Genomic DNA, 20111 nt, shown 5'->3' with positions numbered 1-20111 from the left:
ACGCTTGTCGCTGCTGCTTTGAGGATGCAAGTGCGGCTACAGCCCACACAATTCACAAAGACAGAAAAAAGAAGAAGAATATTTTAATTGTTTGTGTAGAACACTTTGAGGTGTCACCACCCTTTAACAGACAGACGCACGCTTGTCGCTGCTGCTTTAAGGATGCAGGTGCGGCTACAGCCCACACATTTCACAAAGACCGAAAAAAAAAGAACAATATTTTAATTGTTTGTGTAGAACACTTTGAGGTGTCACCACCCTTTAACAGACAGACGCACGCTTGTCGCTGCTGCTTTAAGGATGCAGGTGCGGCTACAGCCCACACAATTCACGTAGACAGAAAAAAGAAGAAGAATATTTTTATTGTTTGTGTAGCACACTTTGAGGGTGTCACCACCCTTTAACAGACAGACGCACGCTTGTCACTGCTGCTTTAAGGATGCAGGTGCGGCTACAGCCCACACAATTCACATAGACAGAAAAAAGAAGAAGAATATTTTTATTGTTTGTGTAGCACACTTTGAGGGTGTCACCACCCTTTAACAGACAGACGCACGCTTGTCGCTGCTGCTTTAAGGATGCAGGTGCGGCAACAGCCCACACATTTCACAAAGACCAAAAAAAGAAGAACAATATTTTAATTGTTTGTGTAGAACACTTTGAGGGTGTCACCACCCTTTAACAGACAGACGCACGCTTGTCGCTGCTGCTTTAAGGATGCAGGTGCGGCTACAGCCCACACATTTCACAAAGACCGAAAAAAAAAGAACAATATTTTAATTGTTTGTGTAGAACACTTTGAGGGTGTCACCACCCTTTAACAGACAGACGCACGCTTGTCGCTGCTGCTTTAAGGTGCAGGTGCGGCTACAGCCCACACATTTCACAAAGACCAAAAAAAAAGAACAATATTTTAATTGTTTGTGTAGCACACTTTGAGGGTGTCACTACCCTTTAACAGACAGACGCACGCTTGTCGCTGCTGCTTTGAGGATGCAAGTGTGGCTACATCGCACACAAGTCACAAACACATTAAAAAAATAGTTTTTTATTTTTTGGAACACTTTGAGAGTTACACCACCCTTTAACAGACAGACGCACGCTTGTCGCTGCTGCTTTAAGGATGCAGGTGCGGCTACAGCCCACACATTTCACAAAGACCGAAAAAAAAAGAACAATATTTTAATTGTTTGTGTAGAACACTTTGAGGGTGTCACCACCCTTTAACAGACAGACGCACGCTTGTCGCTGCTGCTTTAAGGATGCAGGTGCGGCTACATCGCACACAAGTCACAAACACATTAAAAAAATAGTTTTTTATTTTTTGGAGCACTTTGAGAGTTACACCACCCTTTAACAGACAGATGCACGCTTGTCGCTGCTGCTTTAAGGATGCAGGTGCGGCTACAGCCCACACATTTCACAAAGACCAAAAAAAAAAGAACAATATTTTAATTGTTTGTGTAGAACACTTTGAGGGTGTCACCACCCTTTAACAGACAGACGCACGCTTGTCGCTGCTGCTTTAAGGATGCAGGTGCGGCTACAGCCCACACAATTCACATAGACAGAAAAAAGAAGAAGAATATTTTTATTGTTTGTGTAGAACACTTTGAGGGTGTCACCACCCTTTAACAGACAGACGCACGCTTGTCGCTGCTGCTTTAAGGATGCAGGTGCGGCTACAGCCCACACATTTCACAAAGACCAAAAAAAAAAGAACAATATTTTAATTGTTTGTGTAGCACACTTTGAGGGTGTCACCACCCTTTAACAGACAGACACACGCTTGTCGCTGCTGCTTTAAGGATGCAGGAGCGGCTACAGCCCACACAATTCACAAAGACAGAAAAAAGAACAATATTTTAATTGTTTGTGTAGCACACTTTGAGGGTGTCACCACCCTTTAACAGACAGACGCACGCTTGTCGCTGCTGCTTTAAGGATGCAGGTGCGGCTACAGCCCACACAATTCACAAAGACAGAAAAAAAAAGAACAATATTTTAATTGTTTGTGTAGCACACTTTGAGGGTGTCACCACCCTTTAACAGACAGACGCACGCTTGTCGCTGCTGCTTTGAGGATGCAGGTGGAATCTAGACGGGATTTGGAACCGAGGACACACTACCTCCATCAATTGTCTAAATCCCACTGCACTAATGTCGGATACCGGACGCACGTCTAACACCAACATAGCAGTCAAGGCCTCAGTTATACGTTTTGCTTCAGGATGACTGCTGTCGTACTTCATCCTCATCGCTAGGGACTGTTGGAGGGTCAATTGTTTAGTAAAAGTAGTGATGTTCCTACTTCCTCTGTGGGATGATGAACAACTCCCAGCAGCAGCAACAGCACTAGGAGGAAGTGGTTCTTGATCTTTCCCTATTTTATTTTTATCGGAGAAAGTTTGGTCCTCCATTTATGTTATATTGATATATATCCGTGCGGCTAAAGCGCACACAAACACAGAAAATATTTTTTTATTTTTGCTGGAGAGTAGTGCACTTTGTGGGTTACACCACCCTTTAAGAAATGAGCCAGCCGGCTCTTTACTTATGGGACACAGGCGCACGCTTGGCGCTGCTCCTTTGTTGATGCACGTGCAGCCACAGTGCACACAAGTCACAAACACAGAAAATATATATTTTTTTGGTTTGGAGTGTACTTTGGGGGTTACAGCACCCTTTAACGGTCAAGCCAGCCGGCCCTTTACTTATGACACAGGCGCACGCTTGGCACTACTTTGTTGATGCACGTGCGGCTACTGCGCACACAATTCACAAACACAGAAAAAAATTTTTTTTTTGGTTTGGACTGGAGTGTACTTTCGGGGGTTACAGCACCCTTAACGGTCAAGCCAGCCGGCCCTTTACTTATGACACAGGCGCACGCTTGGCACTACTTTGTTGATGCACGTGCGGCTACTGCGCTCACAATTCACAAACACAGAAAATAATTTTTTTTTTGGTTTGGACTGGAGTGTACTTTCGGGGGTTACAGCACCCTTAACGGTCAAGCCAGCCGGCCCTTTACTTATGACACAGGCGCACGCTTGGCACTACTTTGTTGATGCACGTGCGGCTACTGCGCACACAATTCACAAACACAGAAAATAATTTTTTTTTTGGTTTGGACTGGAGTGTTCTTTCGGGGGTTACAGCACCCTTAACGGTCAAGCCAGCCGGCCCTTTACTTATGACACAGGCGCACGCTTGGCACTACTTTGTTGATGCACGTGCGGCTACTGCGCACACAATTCACAAACACAGAAAATAATTTTTTTTTTGGTTTGGACTGGAGTGTACTTTGGGGGTTACAGCACCCTTTAACGGTCAAGCCAGCCGGCCCTTTACTTATGACACAGGCGCACGCTTGGCACTACTTTGTTGATGCACGTGCGGCTACTGCGCACACAATTCACAAACACAGAAAATAATTTTTTTTTTGGTTTGGACTGGAGTGTACTTTCGGGGGTTACAGCACCCTTAACGGTCAAGCCAGCCGGCCCTTTACTTATGACACAGGCGCACGCTTGGCACTACTTTGTTGATGCACGTGCGGCTACTGCGCACACAATTCACAAACACAGAAAATAATTTTTTTTTGGGTTTGGACTGGAGTGTACTTTCGGGGGTTACAGCACCCTTAACGGTCAAGCCAGCCGGCCCTTTACTTATGACACAGGCGCACGCTTGGCACTACTTTGTTGATGCACGTGCGGCTACTGCGCACACAATTCACAAACACAGAAAATAATTTTTTTTTTGGTTTGGACTGGAGTGTACTTTCGGGGGTCACAGCACCCTTAACGGTCAAGCCAGCCGGCCCTTTACTTATGACACAGGCGCTCGCTTGGCACTACTTTGTTGATGCACGTGCGGCTACTGCGCACACAATTCACAAACACAGAAAATATTTTTTTTTTTGGTTTGGACTGGAGTGTACTTTGGGGGTTACAGCACCCTTTAACGGTCAAGCCAGCCGGCCCTTTACTTATGACACAGGCGCACGCTTGGCACTACTTTGTTGATGCACGTGCGGCTACTGCGCACACAATTCACAAACACAGAAAATAATTTTTTTTTTGGTTTGGACTGGAGTGTACTTTCGGGGGTTACAGCACCCTTAACGGTCAAGCCAGCCGGCCCTTTACTTATGACACAGGCGCACGCTTGGCACTACTTTGTTGATGCACGTGCGGCTACTGCGCACACAATTCACAAACACAGAAAATAATTTTTTTTTTGGTTTGGACTGGAGTGTACTTTCGGGGGTTACAGCACCCTTAACGGTCAAGCCAGCCGGCCCTTTACTTATGACACAGGCGCACGCTTGGCACTACTTTGTTGATGCACGTGCGTCTACTGCGCACACAATTCACAAACACAGAAAATAATTTTTTTTTTGGTTTGGACTGGAGTGTACTTTCGGGGGTTACAGCACCCTTAACGGTCAAGCCAGCCGGCCCTTTACTTATGACACAGGCGCACGCTTGGCACTACTTTGTTGATGCACGTGCGGCTACTGCGCACACAATTCACAAACACAGAATATAATTTTTTTTTTGGTTTGGACTGGAGTGTACTTTCGGGGGTTACAGCACCCTTAACGGTCAAGCCAGCCGGCCCTTTACTTATGACACAGGCGCACGCTTGGCACTACTTTGTTGATGCACGTGCGGCTACTGCGCACACAATTCACAAACACAGAAAATAATTTTTTTTTTGGTTTGGACTGGAGTGTACTTTCGGGGGTTACAGCACCCTTAACCGTCAAGCCAGCCGGCCCTTTACTTATGACACAGGCGCACGCTTGGCACTACTTTGTTGATGCACGTGCGGCTACTGCGCACACAATTCACAAACACAGAAAATAATTTTTTTTTTGGTTTGGACTGGAGTGTACTTTCGGGGGTTACAGCACCCTTAACGGTCAAGCCAGCCGGCCCTTTACTTATGACACAGGCGCACGCTTGGCACTACTTTGTTGATGCACGTGCGGCTACTGCGCACACAATTCACAAACACAGAAAATAATTTTTTTTTTGGTTTGGACTGGAGTGTACTTTCGGGGGTTACAGCACCCTTAACGGTCAAGCCAGCCGGCCCTTTACTTATGACACAGGTGCACGCTTGGCACTACTTTGTTGATGCACGTGCGGCTACTGCGCACACAATTCACAAACACAGAATATAATTTTTTTTTTGGTTTGGACTGGAGTGTACTTTCGGGGGTTACAGCACCCTTAACGGTCAAGCCAGCCGGCCCTTTACTTATGACACAGGCGCACGCTTGGCACTACTTTGTTGATGCACGTGCGGCTACTGCGCACACAATTCACAAACACAGAAAATAATTTTTTTTTTGGTTTGGACTGGAGTGTACTTTCGGGGGTTACAGCACCCTTAACGGTCAAGCCAGCCGGCCCTTTACTTATGACACAGGCGCACGCTTGGCACTACTTTGTTGATGCACGTGCGGCTACTGCGCACACAATTCACAAACACAGAAAATAATTTTTTTTTTGGTTTGGACTGGAGTGTACTTTCGGGGGTTACAGCACCCTTAACGGTCAAGCCAGCCGGCCCTTTACTTATGACACAGGCGCACGCTTGGCACTACTTTGTTGATGCACGTGCGGCTACTGCGCACACAATTCACAAACACAGAAAATAATTTTTTTTTTGGTTTGGACTGGAGTGTACTTTCGGGGGTTACAGCACCCTTAACGGTCAAGCCAGCCGGCCCTTTACTTATGACACAGGCGCACGCTTGGCACTACTTTGTTGATGCACGTGCGGCTACTGCGCACACAATTCACAAACACAGAATATAATTTTTTTTTTGGTTTGGACTGGAGTGTACTTTCGGGGGTTACAGCACCCTTAACGGTCAAGCCAGCCGGCCCTTTACTTATGACACAGGCGCACGCTTGGCACTACTTTGTTGATGCACGTGCGGCTACTGCGCACACAATTCACAAACACAGAAAATAATTTTTTTTTTGGTTTGGACTGGAGTGTACTTTCGGGGGTTACAGCACCCTTAACGGTCAAGCCAGCCGGCCCTTTACTTATGACACAGGCGCACGCTTGGCACTACTTTGTTGATGCACGTGCGGCTACTGCGCACACAATTCACAAACACAGAAAATAATTTTTTTTTTGGTTTGGACTGGAGTGTACTTTCGGGGGTTACAGCACCCTTAACGGTCAAGCCAGCCGGCCCTTTACTTATGACACAGGCGCACGCTTGGCACTACTTTGTTGATGCACGTGCGGCTACTGCGCACACAATTCACAAACACAGAATATAATTTTTTTTTTGGTTTGGACTGGAGTGTACTTTCGGGGGTTACAGCACCCTTAACGGTCAAGCCAGCCGGCCCTTTACTTATGACACAGGCGCACGCTTGGCACTACTTTGTTGATGCACGTGCGGCTACTGCGCACACAATTCACAAACACAGAAAATAATTTTTTTTTGGTTTGGACTGGAGTGTACTTTCGGGGGTTACAGCACCCTTTAACGGTCAAGCCAGCCGGCCCTTTACTTATGACACAGGCGCACGCTTGGCACTACTTTGTTGATGCACGTGCGGCTACTGCGCACACAATTCACAAACACAGAATATAATTTTTTTTTTGGTTTGGACTGGAGTGTACTTTCGGGGGTTACAGCACCCTTAACGGTCAAGCCAGCCGGCCCTTTACTTATGACACAGGCGCACGCTTGGCACTACTTTGTTGATGCACGTGCGGCTACTGCGCACACAATTCACAAACACAGAAAATAATTTTTTTTTTGGTTTGGACTGGAGTGTACTTTCGGGGGTTACAGCACCCTTAACGGTCAAGCCAGCCGGCCCTTTACTTATGACACAGGCGCACGCTTGGCACTACTTTGTTGATGCACGTGCGGCTACTGCGCACACAATTCACAAACACAGAATATATATTTTTTTTTGGTTTGGACTGGAGTGTACTTTCGGGGGTTACAGCACCCTTAACGGTCAAGCCAGCCGGCCCTTTACTTATGACACAGGCGCACGCTTGGCACTACTTTGTTGATGCACGTGCGGCTACTGCGCACACAATTCACAAACACAGAAAATAATTTTTTTTTTGGTTTGGACTGGAGTGTACTTTCGGGGGTTACAGCACCCTTAACGGTCAAGCCAGCCGGCCCTTTACTTATGACACAGGCGCACGCTTGGCACTACTTTGTTGATGCACGTGCGGCTACTGCGCACACAATTCACAAACACAGAATATAATTTTTTTTTTGGTTTGGACTGGAGTGTACTTTCGGGGGTTACAGCACCCTTAACGGTCAAGCCAGCCGGCCCTTTACTTATGACACAGGCGCACGCTTGGCACTACTTTGTTGATGCACGTGCGGCTACTGCGCACACAATTCACAAACACAGAAAATAATTTTTTTTTTGGTTTGGACTGGAGTGTACTTTCGGGGATTACAGCACCCTTAACGGTCAAGCCAGCCGGCCCTTTACTTATGACACAGGCGCACGCTTGGCACTACTTTGTTGATGCACGTGCGGCTACTGCGCACACAATTCACAAACACAGAATATAATTTTTTTTTTGGTTTGGACTGGAGTGTACTTTCGGGGGTTACAGCACCCTTAACGGTCAAGCCAGCCGGCCCTTTACTTATGACACAGGCGCACGCTTGGCACTACTTTGTTGATGCACGTGCGGCTACTGCGCACACAATTCACAAACACAGAAAATAATTTTTTTTTTGGTTTGGACTGGAGTGTACTTTAGGGGGTTACAGCACCCTTAACCGTCAAGCCAGCCGGCCCTTTACTTATGACACAGGCGCACGCTTGGCACTACTTTGTTGATGCACGTGCGGCTACTGCGCACACAATTCACAAACACAGAAAATAATTTTTTTTTTGGTTTGGACTGGAGTGTACTTTCGGGGGTTACAGCACCCTTAACGGTCAAGCCAGCCGGCCCTTTACTTATGACACAGGCGCACGCTTGGCACTACTTTGTTGATGCACGTGCGGCTACTGCGCACACAATTCACAAACACAGAAAATAATTTTTTTTTTGGTTTGGACTGGAGTGTACTTTCGGGGGTTACAGCACCCTTAACGGTCAAGCCAGCCGGCCCTTTACTTATGACACAGGCGCACGCTTGGCACTACTTTGTTGATGCACGTGCGGCTACTGCGCACACAATTCACAAACACAGAATATAATTTTTTTTTTGGTTTGGACTGGAGTGTACTTTCGGGGGTTACAGCACCCTTAACGGTCAAGCCAGCCGGCCCTTTACTTATGACACAGGCGCACGCTTGGCACTACTTTGTTGATGCACGTGCGGCTACTGCGCACACAATTCACAAACACAGAAAATAATTTTTTTTTTGGTTTGGACTGGAGTGTACTTTCGGGGGTTACAGCACCCTTAACGGTCAAGCCAGCCGGCCCTTTACTTATGACACAGGCGCACGCTTGGCACTACTTTGTTGATGCACGTGCGGCTACTGCGCACACAATTCACAAACACAGAAAATAATTTTTTTTTTGGTTTGGACTGGAGTGTACTTTCGGGGGTTACAGCACCCTTAACGGTCAAGCCAGCCGGCCCTTTACTTATGACACAGGCGCACGCTTGGCACTACTTTGTTGATGCACGTGCGGCTACTGCGCACACAATTCACAAACACAGAAAATAATTTTTTTTTTGGTTTGGACTGGAGTGTACTTTCGGGGGTTACAGCACCCTTAACGGTCAAGCCAGCCGGCCCTTTACTTATGACACAGGCGCACGCTTGGCACTACTTTGTTGATGCACGTGCGGCTACTGCGCACACAATTCACAAACACAGAATATAATTTTTTTTTTGGTTTGGACTGGAGTGTACTTTCGGGGGTTACAGCACCCTTAACGGTCAAGCCAGCCGGCCCTTTACTTATGACACAGGCGCACGCTTGGCACTACTTTGTTGATGCACGTGCGGCTACTGCGCACACAATTCACAAACACAGAAAATAATTTTTTTTTTGGTTTGGACTGGAGTGTACTTTCGGGGATTACAGCACCCTTAACGGTCAAGCCAGCCGGCCCTTTACTTATGACACAGGCGCACGCTTGGCACTACTTTGTTGATGCACGTGCGGCTACTGCGCACACAATTCACAAACACAGAATATAATTTTTTTTTTGGTTTGGACTGGAGTGTACTTTCGGGGGTTACAGCACCCTTAACGGTCAAGCCAGCCGGCCCTTTACTTATGACACAGGCGCACGCTTGGCACTACTTTGTTGATGCACGTGCGGCTACTGCGCACACAATTCACAAACACAGAATATATATTTTTTTTTTGGTTTGGACTGGAGTGTACTTTAGGGGGTTACAGCACCCTTAACCGTCAAGCCAGCCGGCCCTTTACTTATGACACAGGCGCACGCTTGGCACTACTTTGTTGATGCACGTGCGGCTACTGCGCACACAATTCACAAACACAGAAAATAATTTTTTTTTTGGTTTGGACTGGAGTGTACTTTCGGGGGTTACAGCACCCTTAACGGTCAAGCCAGCCGGCCCTTTACTTATGACACAGGCGCACGCTTGGCACTACTTTGTTGATGCACGTGCGGCTACTGCGCACACAATTCACAAACACAGAAAATAATTTTTTTTTTGGTTTGGACTGGAGTGTACTTTCGGGGGTTACAGCACCCTTAACGGTCAAGCCAGCCGGCCCTTTACTTATGACACAGGCGCACGCTTGGCACTACTTTGTTGATGCACGTGCGGCTACTGCGCACACAATTCACAAACACAGAATATAATTTTTTTTTTGGTTTGGACTGGAGTGTACTTTCGGGGGTTACAGCACCCTTAACGGTCAAGCCAGCCGGCCCTTTACTTATGACACAGGCGCACGCTTGGCACTACTTTGTTGATGCACGTGCGGCTACTGCGCACACAATTCACAAACACAGAAAATAATTTTTTTTTTGGTTTGGACTGGAGTGTACTTTCGGGGGTTACAGCACCCTTAACGGTCAAGCCAGCCGGCCCTTTACTTATGACACAGGCGCACGCTTGGCACTACTTTGTTGATGCACGTGCGGCTACTGCGCACACAATTCACAAACACAGAAAATAATTTTTTTTTTGGTTTGGACTGGAGTGTACTTTCGGGGGTTACAGCACCCTTAACGGTCAAGCCAGCCGGCCCTTTACTTATGACACAGGCGCACGCTTGGCACTACTTTGTTGATGCACGTGCGGCTACTGCGCACACAATTCACAAACACAGAAAATAATTTTTTTTTTGGTTTGGACTGGAGTGTACTTTCGGGGGTTACAGCACCCTTAACGGTCAAGCCAGCCGGCCCTTTACTTATGACACAGGCGCACGCTTCGCACTACTTTGTTGATGCACGTGCGGCTACTGCGCACACAATTCACAAACACAGAAAATAATTTTTTTTTTGGTTTGGACTGGAGTGTACTTTCGGGGGTTACAGCACCCTTAACGGTCAAGCCAGCCGGCCCTTTACTTATGACACAGGCGCACGCTTGGCACTACTTTGTTGATGCACGTGCGGCTACTGCGCACACAATTCACAAACACAGAAAATAATTTTTTTTTTGGTTTGGACTGGAGTGTACTTTCGGGGGTTACAGCACCCTTAACGGTCAAGCCAGCCGGCCCTTTACTTATGACACAGGCGCACGCTTGGCACTACTTTGTTGATGCACGTGCGGCTACTGCGCACACAATTCACAAACACAGAAAATAATTTTTTTTTTGGTTTGGACTGGAGTGTACTTTCGGGGGTTACAGCACCCTTAACGGTCAAGCCAGCCGGCCCTTTACTTATGACACAGGCGCACGCTTCGCACTACTTTGTTGATGCACGTGCGGCTACTGCGCACACAATTCACAAACACAGAAAATAATTTTTTTTTTGGTTTGGACTGGAGTGTACTTTCGGGGGTTACAGCACCCTTAACGGTCAAGCCAGCCGGCCCTTTACTTATGACACAGGCGCACGCTTGGCACTACTTTGTTGATGCACGTGCGGCTACTGCGCACACAATTCACAAACACAGAAAATAATTTTTTTTTTGGTTTGGACTGGAGTGTACTTTCGGGGGTTACAGCACCCTTAACGGTCAAGCCAGCCGGCCCTTTACTTATGACACAGGCGCACGCTTCGCACTACTTTGTTGATGCACGTGCGGCTACTGCGCACACAATTCACAAACACAGAATATAATTTTTTTTTTGGTTTGGACTGGAGTGTACTTTCGGGGGTTACAGCACCCTTAACGGTCAAGCCAGCCGGCCCTTTACTTATGACACAGGCGCACGCTTGGCACTACTTTGTTGATGCACGTGCGGCTACTGCGCACACAATTCACAAACACAGAAAATAATTTTTTTTTTGGTTTGGACTGGAGTGTACTTTCGGGGGTTACAGCACCCTTAACGGTCAAGCCAGCCGGCCCTTTACTTATGACACAGGCGCACGCTTGGCACTACTTTGTTGATGCACGTGCGGCTACTGCGCACACAATTCACAAACACAGAATATAATTTTTTTATTGGTTTGGACTGGAGTGTACTTTCGGGGGTTACAGCACCCTTAACGGTCAAGCCAGCCGGCCCTTTACTTATGACACAGGCGCACGCTTGGCACTACTTTGTTGATGCACGTGCGGCTACTGCGCACACAATTCACAAACACAGAAAATAATTTTTTTTTTGGTTTGGACTGGAGTGTACTTTCGGGGGTTACAGCACCCTTAACGGTCAAGCCAGCCGGCCCTTTACTTATGACACAGGCGCACGCTTGGCACTACTTTGTTGATGCACGTGCGGCTACTGCGCACACAATTCACAAACACAGAAAATAATTTTTTTTTTGGTTTGGACTGGAGTGTACTTTCGGGGGTTACAGCACCCTTAACGGTCAAGCCAGCCGGCCCTTTACTTATGACACAGGCGCACGCTTGGCACTACTTTGTTGATGCACGTGCGGCTACTGCGCACACAATTCACAAACACAGAAAATATTTTTTTTTTTGGTTTGGACTGGAGTGTACTTTCGGGGGTTACAGCACCCTTAACGGTCAAGCCAGCCGGCCCTTTACTTATGACACAGGCGCACGCTTGGCACTACTTTGTTGATGCACGTGCGGCTACTGCGCACACAATTCACAAACACAGAATATAATTTTTTTTTTGGTTTGGACTGGAGTGTACTTTCGGGGGTTACAGCACCCTTAACGGTCAAGCCAGCCGGCCCTTTACTTATGACACAGGCGCACGCTTGGCACTACTTTGTTGATGCACGTGCGGCTACTGCGCACACAATTCACAAACACAGAAAATAATTTTTTTTTGGTTTGGACTGGAGTGTACTTTCGGGGGTTACAGCACCCTTTAACGGTCAAGCCAGCCGGCCCTTTACTTATGACACAGGCGCACGCTTGGCACTACTTTGTTGATGAACGTGCGGCTACTGCGCACACAATTCACAAACACAGAAAATATATTATTTTTTTAGCACTTGGGGGGAGCACCCCTGATGGACAGAGCACCCCCTGGACAACACTACAGCACTCCTTTAGGACTGGGACACTGCACAGGACTTTGGAGTGGACACAGCCCCTATGGAGAACTGACTGCACAACACAGTCCAGCCAGCCCCTATGGACTTTGAAGTAGTGGACAACAGCAGCACTACACTACACTACACTACACAGCCCTAACTCCCACCCTCCCTCTTCACTGTCCACAGCCGAGTGAGAAAATGGCGCCGACGCGGGTACCTTATATAGGATCCAAAACCCGCGAGACTCGGAAGGCGGGATGATGACGTTTTGCCTCGATTTCAGATCCGAGTCAGGCGGGAAAAGTCGAGCCTGATTCGGATCGGACTCGGATCGGGGGGGCTCGGGGGGGTTCGGATTTCAGAAATCCGAACCCGCTCACCCCTAGTTTATCACTCTCCAATTTATCACTTTCTAGAGCTTAGTAAATCTGCCGCCCATGTTCATATTCTGGATACGTGTTTTAGATGTAAGTAACTTGATTTGGAGACAGATCGAATGTGGGGAACAAAGGACAGTTCAGAGTCAAGAATGACACCTAGACAGCGAGCTTGTGTGATGGGGTTTGATTGTCCAGTTGCCAGCAGTGATAGAGAGATGAGTTGGGAGAAAAACTGATAACACCAAGGTCATACTCCATAATATTAAACTCCTCTGCTCTCTGTTTATAATATATCATAATAATCAATGACAATAATGGAGACAATACACAAGAAAAGTATTGCTAAACTTTCACTTTTGTGCTTATCATCTTGTAAATTCATCTATTGTATAGTGTATATATAAATTGTTTACACACTCTTATTGACATGGGTCCGGGATGAAATACAGGCAGCTCAATAGCCGCCAGTTCAAATAACCACATCGGCATCCCGATACCAGAAGATCCCGACAGGGGTGGTAAGTATGCTATCTCTACCCCTCTGCTCCCCCCCTAACCCTCACTTAGTGGTGCCTAACCCTAACCTCCCTTCCTGCACCCTAAACCTAACCCCCCCTGGTGGTGCCTAACCCTAAACCCCCTTTCCCATCGCCTAACCCTAACCCTCCCAGGGGAGTACCTAACCCTAAGTCCCTCCGGGGGGTGCCTAAACCCAACCCTCTCCCTCCGCAGCTAAGACCTAAGAAGCCCCGCTTACCTTCGTTCGGGATGCCGGCTGTCAGGATTTCAACGCCTATCTTTAGTACCGGGTCGGGCTTCCAACGTCGGGTTTCCGATGGCCGGCATCCCGGCCGCTGGTAATCTACCTACATCCCACTGACATTGTAGGTTTTTGTGAATTAAATCCTGAATTCAGAGGCGTATCTATATAGGGTCCATCCATTTATTAAAAACTTACCTCTCCGGAGTCCCACATCGACAGTAGCATCGCTGTATAAATCACCTGGGAATTGGCTGCCAAGGCCATTTTCCCTGGGAGAACACCGGGAAAAAGGTTGCAGTGCCCATAGTCTACTGCCTGTCTCAGTGCCCTGCCGCCCGCCGGGTATAGAGGAATGGGCCTCAGACGGAGAATGCACATGAGCCCCCTCCTCTCTTAATATGTCCTTGCCTCAATTCAAGATAAATCATATCAATACAAGAGAAACACAAATAGACATTTATGAAAAATAAGTGAATAACACAAACCCACAATACACTGGTTAGATAAGTGTCACTAAGTTATTTGTAGTTTTTTATTTTCATTTTCTTCCTAAACAAATAGTGCAATTATTACTTGAAGTTTGTTGATTATAAGATCACATTAATGGGGAAAAGGCCGGTCATGTTGTGTCTCATCTGTACACAAACACAATGGTTTTACCACTCATACAAAAGCTACAATCCCCAGGTCTCTAGGACCCTGTCTTATCCTGATTCTCATCCTACTTATCACATCGTTCTATCAGAGCTCACTTCACTTACTGCACAACCTCCCTGCTCCCTCTATAATTCGGAGAACCACAAGGCTCAGTCCTAGGTACTCTGCTTTGTTCCTATCTATGGGGGTCATTCAGACCCGCTCGCGAGCGCAGGACTCTCGCAAGCCGGTCAATGTTCCCCCAATGCGCATGCGCACGACGGAGGGAGCTCCGTCGTGCGCATGCGTGAGACACGGCGAGCGACGGGCTCTCCATCGCTCCGGGTCTCGCACCAAAGGGGGCGTGCTGTCGATGTTGATTGACAGCACGCCCCCTTTGGTGGACGTGCCTGCCAGACGGAGGCGTTCCCATGGGAACGCCTACCGTCTGAAACCGGCCCCACTGACATCACTAGTGATGTCAGTGGGAGTGATTTTGGCTCTGATAGAGCCAAAATCACTCCAGGGCTTGTGGCAGCGAGACCCTACCGCAGGGTCTCCGTCGCAAGCCCGATGGTCACGATGGTCAAGACCATCGCGACCATCATCATGGACGCTCGCATATGCTGTGGGTGGTCACCCACAGCTATGCGAGCGGCCAGGAGGCCGCTCCATTTTCATGGATGAGGGCCCTGATTCAGAGCGAGCGCTCTGAATCAGGCCCTATATACACTGTATACAGTGTATATACACTTTTACAATAACAAATAGATAGTATTCATAAAGCGCTTGTATAAAAACAATAATATACTCAAAAGTTCTTTTTTAGCTTGTCACTTTCTGGAGGTGTTTCCTCTTCACACAATGCATGTACATGAAAAAAACAGGGAGATAGAGAGACACATATGTGTAGACTTGTTTCCAAAAATTCACAGATCTTCTATAAAAAGTAACTGATTTTCCAGGGTGGGATGACGAGTGTCAGCGCTTTATGAATACTATCTATTTGTTATTGTAAATGTGTGTTTTTCTTGTATATTTGGGCAAGATAAGATAGAAATTCTGAAGCTGCAAGTATTAGTTTTGCGCCCCATTTGTTCCAAAAAATTCTTCTATTAGTGTATATACACTGTATACTGTATATGTATATATACACTGTATATATATGTATATATACACTGCATATATACTATATATATATATATATATATATATAATAGGGGTGTGCACCGGCCACTTTTCGTGTTTTGGCTTTGGATCTGGATCTTTCTTCGTGTTTTGGATCTGGATTGGTTTTGCCAAAACCACCCTTCCGTGTTTTGGGTTCTGGGTTTTGTGTTTTGGATCTGTATTTTTTTTAAAAAAAGCAGAAAAACAGCTAAAATCACAGAATTTATGGGTTTTTCTGCTCCTATGCTATTATTAACCTCAATAACCTTAATTTCCACTCATTTCCAGTCTATTCTGAACACCTCACACCTCACAATAGTGTTTTTATGTCCAAAAGGTTGCACCGAGGTAGCTGGATGACTATGCTAAGCGACACGAGTGGGCGGCACAAACACGTGGCCCATCTAGGAGTGACACTGCAGTGGCAGACAGGATGGCAGTTTGAAAAACTAGGCCCCAAAAAGTACATAATGCAAAGAGAAAAAAGAGGTGCAAGATGGAATTGTCCTTGGGCCCTCCCACCCACCCTTATGTTGTATAAACAGGACATGCACACTTTAACAAACCAATCATTTCAGCGCCAGGGTCTGCCACACGACTGTGGCTGAAATGATTGGTTCGTTTGGGCCCCCACAAAACAAGCTGGCAATTAATCTGTTCCTGCACAAACTGGCTCTACGGAGGCAAGATGCCGTCCTCATCCTCCTCATCCACCGATTCCTCACCCTCTTCAGTGTTGTGTACATCCTCATCCTCACAGAGTATTAATTCGTCCCCGCTGGAATCCACAACCACAGGTCCCTCTGTACGTTCTGGAGGCTGGTCTCCCTGGAAGAGTTGATAATTCATTTTATGAACATCATCTTCTCCACATTTTGTGGAAGCAACCTCCTACGCCTTTCGCTGACAAGGTTCCCGGCTGCACTAAACACTCTTTTGGAGTACACACTGGAGGGGGGGCAACTCAGGTAAAATAGAGCCAGTTTGTACAGGGACCTCCAAATTGCTTCTTTTTCCTGCCAGTACAGGTACGGACTGTCTGACATGCCTACTTGGATGCTGTCACCGATGTAATCCTTTAACAGACAGACGCACGCTTGTCGCTGCTGCTTTAAGGATGCAGGTGCGGCTACAGCCCACACATTTCACAAAGACAGAAAAAAAAAGAAGAATATTTTTATTGTTTGTAGAGCACACTTTGAGGGTTACACCACCCTTTAACAGACAGACGCACGCTTGTCGCTGCTGCTTTAAGGATGCAGGTGCAGCTACAGCCCACACATTTCACAAAGACAGAAAAAAAAAGAAGATTATTTTTATTGTTTGTGGAGCACACTTTGAGGGTGTCACCACCCTTTAACAGACAGATGCACGCTTGTCGCTGCTGCTTTAAGGATGCAGGTGCAGCTACAACCCACACATTTCACAAAGACAGAAAAAAAAAGAAGAATATTTTTATTGTTTGTGGAGCGCACTTTGAGGGTTACACCACCCTTTAACAGACAGACGCACGCTTGTCGCTGCTGCTTTGAGGACAGTATCATATGCAGTGACAGTAGACTTGTCAGAAATTGTTGGCACGTCCTTCAGTCCGGACCAGATGTCCAAACCGGCCCTTGACTTATGACACAGGCGCATGCTTGGCGCTGCTACTGTGTTGATGCACGTGTGGCTACATCGCACACAAGTCACAAACACATAAAAAAAATAGTTTTTTATTTTTTGGAGCACTTTGAGGGTTACACCACCCTTTAACAGACAGACGCACGCTTGTCGCTGCTGCTTTGAGGATGCAAGTGCGGCTACAGCCCACACAATTCACAAAGACAGAAAAAAAAAGAAGAATATTTTTATTGTTTGTAGAGCACACTTTGAGGGTTACACCACCCTTTAACAGACAGACGCACGCTTGTCGCTGCTGCTTTAAGGATGCAGGTGCAGCTACAGCCCACACATTTCACAAAGACAGAAAAAAAAAGAAGATTATTTTTATTGTTTGTGGAGCACACTTTGAGGGTGTCACCACCCTTTAACAGACAGATGCACGCTTGTCGCTGCTGCTTTAAGGATGCAGGTGCAGCTACAACCCACACATTTCACAAAGACAGAAAAAAAAAGAAGAATATTTTTATTGTTTGTGGAGCGCACTTTGAGGGTTACACCACCCTTTAACAGACAGACGCACGCTTGTCGCTGCTGCTTTGAGGACAGTATCATATGCAGTGACAGTAGACTTGTCAGAAATTGTTGGCACGTCCTTCAGTCCGGACCAGATGTCCAAACCGGCCCTTGACTTATGACACAGGCGCATGCTTGGCGCTGCTACTGTGTTGATGCACGTGTGGCTACATCGCACACAAGTCACAAACACATAAAAAAAATAGTTTTTTATTTTTTGGAGCACTTTGAGGGTTACACCACCCTTTAACAGACAGACGCACGCTTGTCGCTGCTGCTTTGAGGATGCAAGTGCGGCTACAGCCCACACAATTCACAAAGACAGAAAAAAAAAGAAGAATATTTTTATTGTTTGTGGAGCGCACTTTGAGGGTTACACCACCCTTTAACAGACAGACGCACGCTTGTCGCTGCTGCTTTGAGGATGCAAGTGCGGCTACAGCCCACACAATTCACAAGACAGAAAAAAAAAGAAGAATATTTTTATTGTTTGTGGAGCGCACTTTGAGGGTTACACCACCCTTTAACAGACAGACGCACGCTTGTCGCTGCTGCTTTGAGGATGCAGGTGGAATCTAGACGGGATTTGGAACCGGGGACACACTACCTCCATCAATTGTCTAAATCCCTCTGCACTAATGGCGGATACCGGATGCACGTCTAACACCAACATAGCAGTCAAGGCCTCAGTTATACGTTTTGCTTCAGGGTGACTGCTGTCGTACTTCATCCTCATCGCTAGGGACTGTTGGAGGGTCAATTGTTTAGTAAAAGTAGTGGTGTTCCTACTTCCTCTCTGGGATGATGAACAACTCCCAGCAGCAGCAACAGCACTAGGAGGATGTGGTTCTTGATCTTTCCCTATTTTATTTTTATCGGAGAAAGTTTGGTCCTCCATTTATGTTATATTGATATATACGTGCGGCTAAGGCGCACACAAACACAGAAAATATTTTTTTATTTTTGCTGGAGAGTAGTGCACTTTGTGGGTTACACCACCCTTTAAGAAATGAGCCAGCCGGCTCTTTACGTATGGGACACAGGCGCACGCTTGGCGCTGCTCCTTTGTTGATGCACGTGCAGCCACAGTGCACACAATTCACAAACACAGAAAATATTTTTTTATTTGGTTTGGAGTGTACTTTGGGGGTTACAGCACCCTTTAATGGTCAAGCCAGCCGGCCCTTTACTTATGACACAGGCGCACGCTTGGCACTACTTTGTTGATGCACGTGCGGCTACTGCGCACACAATTCACAAACACAGAAAATATTTTTTTATTTGGTTTGGATTGTACTTTGGGGGTTACAGCACCCTTTAACGGTGAAGCCAGCCGGCCCTTTACTTATGACACAGGCGCACGCTTGGCACTACTTTCTTGATGCACGTGCGGCTACTGCGCACACAATTCACAAACACAGAAAAATTTTTTTATTTGGTTTGGAGTGTACTTTGGGGGTTACAGCACCCTTTAACGGTCAAGCCAGCCGGCCCTTTACTTATGACACAGGCGCACGCTTGGCACTACTTTGTTGATGCACGTGCGGCTACTGCGCACACAATTCACAAACACAGAAAATATTTTTTTATTTGGTTTGGAGTGTACTTTGGGGGTTGCAGCACCCTTTAATGGTCAAGCCAGCCGGCCCTTTACTTATGACACAGGTGCACGCTTGGCACTACTTTGTTAATGCACGTGCGGCTACTGCGCACACAATTCACAAACACAGAAAAAATATTTTTTTTGTTAGCACTTGGGGGGAGCACCCCTGACGGACAGAGCACCCCCTGGGCAACACTACAGCACCCCTTTAGGACTGGGACACTGCACAGGACTTTGGAGTGGACACAGCCCCTATGGACAACTGACTGCACAACACAGTCCAGCCAGCCCCTATGGACTTTGAAGTAGTGGACACAGCCCCTATTAACAACAGCAGCACAGCACAACACAGCCAGCCCCTATGGACTTTGAAGTAGTGGACACAGCCCCTATGGACAACAGCAGCACAGCGCAGCACAACACTACTCTGCACTACACTACACTACACAGCCCAGCCAGCCCTAACTCCCACCCTCCCTCATCACTGTCCACAGCCGAGTGAGAAAATGGCGCCGACGCGGGTACCTTATATAGGATCCAAAACCCGCGAGACCCGGAAGGCGGGATGATGACGTTTTGCCTCGATTTCAGATCCGAGTCAGGTGGGAAAAGTTGAGCCTGACTCGGATCGGCCTCGGATCGGGGGTGCTCGGGGAGCTTCGGATTTCAGAAATCCGAACCCGCTCACCCCTAATATATATATATATATATATATATATATATTGACAAGCCACATACATATAATACTGGATTCTGAAAGAG

Source organism: Taudactylus pleione, unplaced genomic scaffold (assembly GCF_031769625.1).
Source record: "Taudactylus pleione unplaced genomic scaffold, aTauple2 ptg000434l, whole genome shotgun sequence".
In the NCBI taxonomy this organism is placed as follows: Eukaryota; Metazoa; Chordata; class Amphibia; order Anura; family Myobatrachidae; genus Taudactylus; species Taudactylus pleione.
This window is presented reverse-complemented; position numbering follows the sequence as displayed.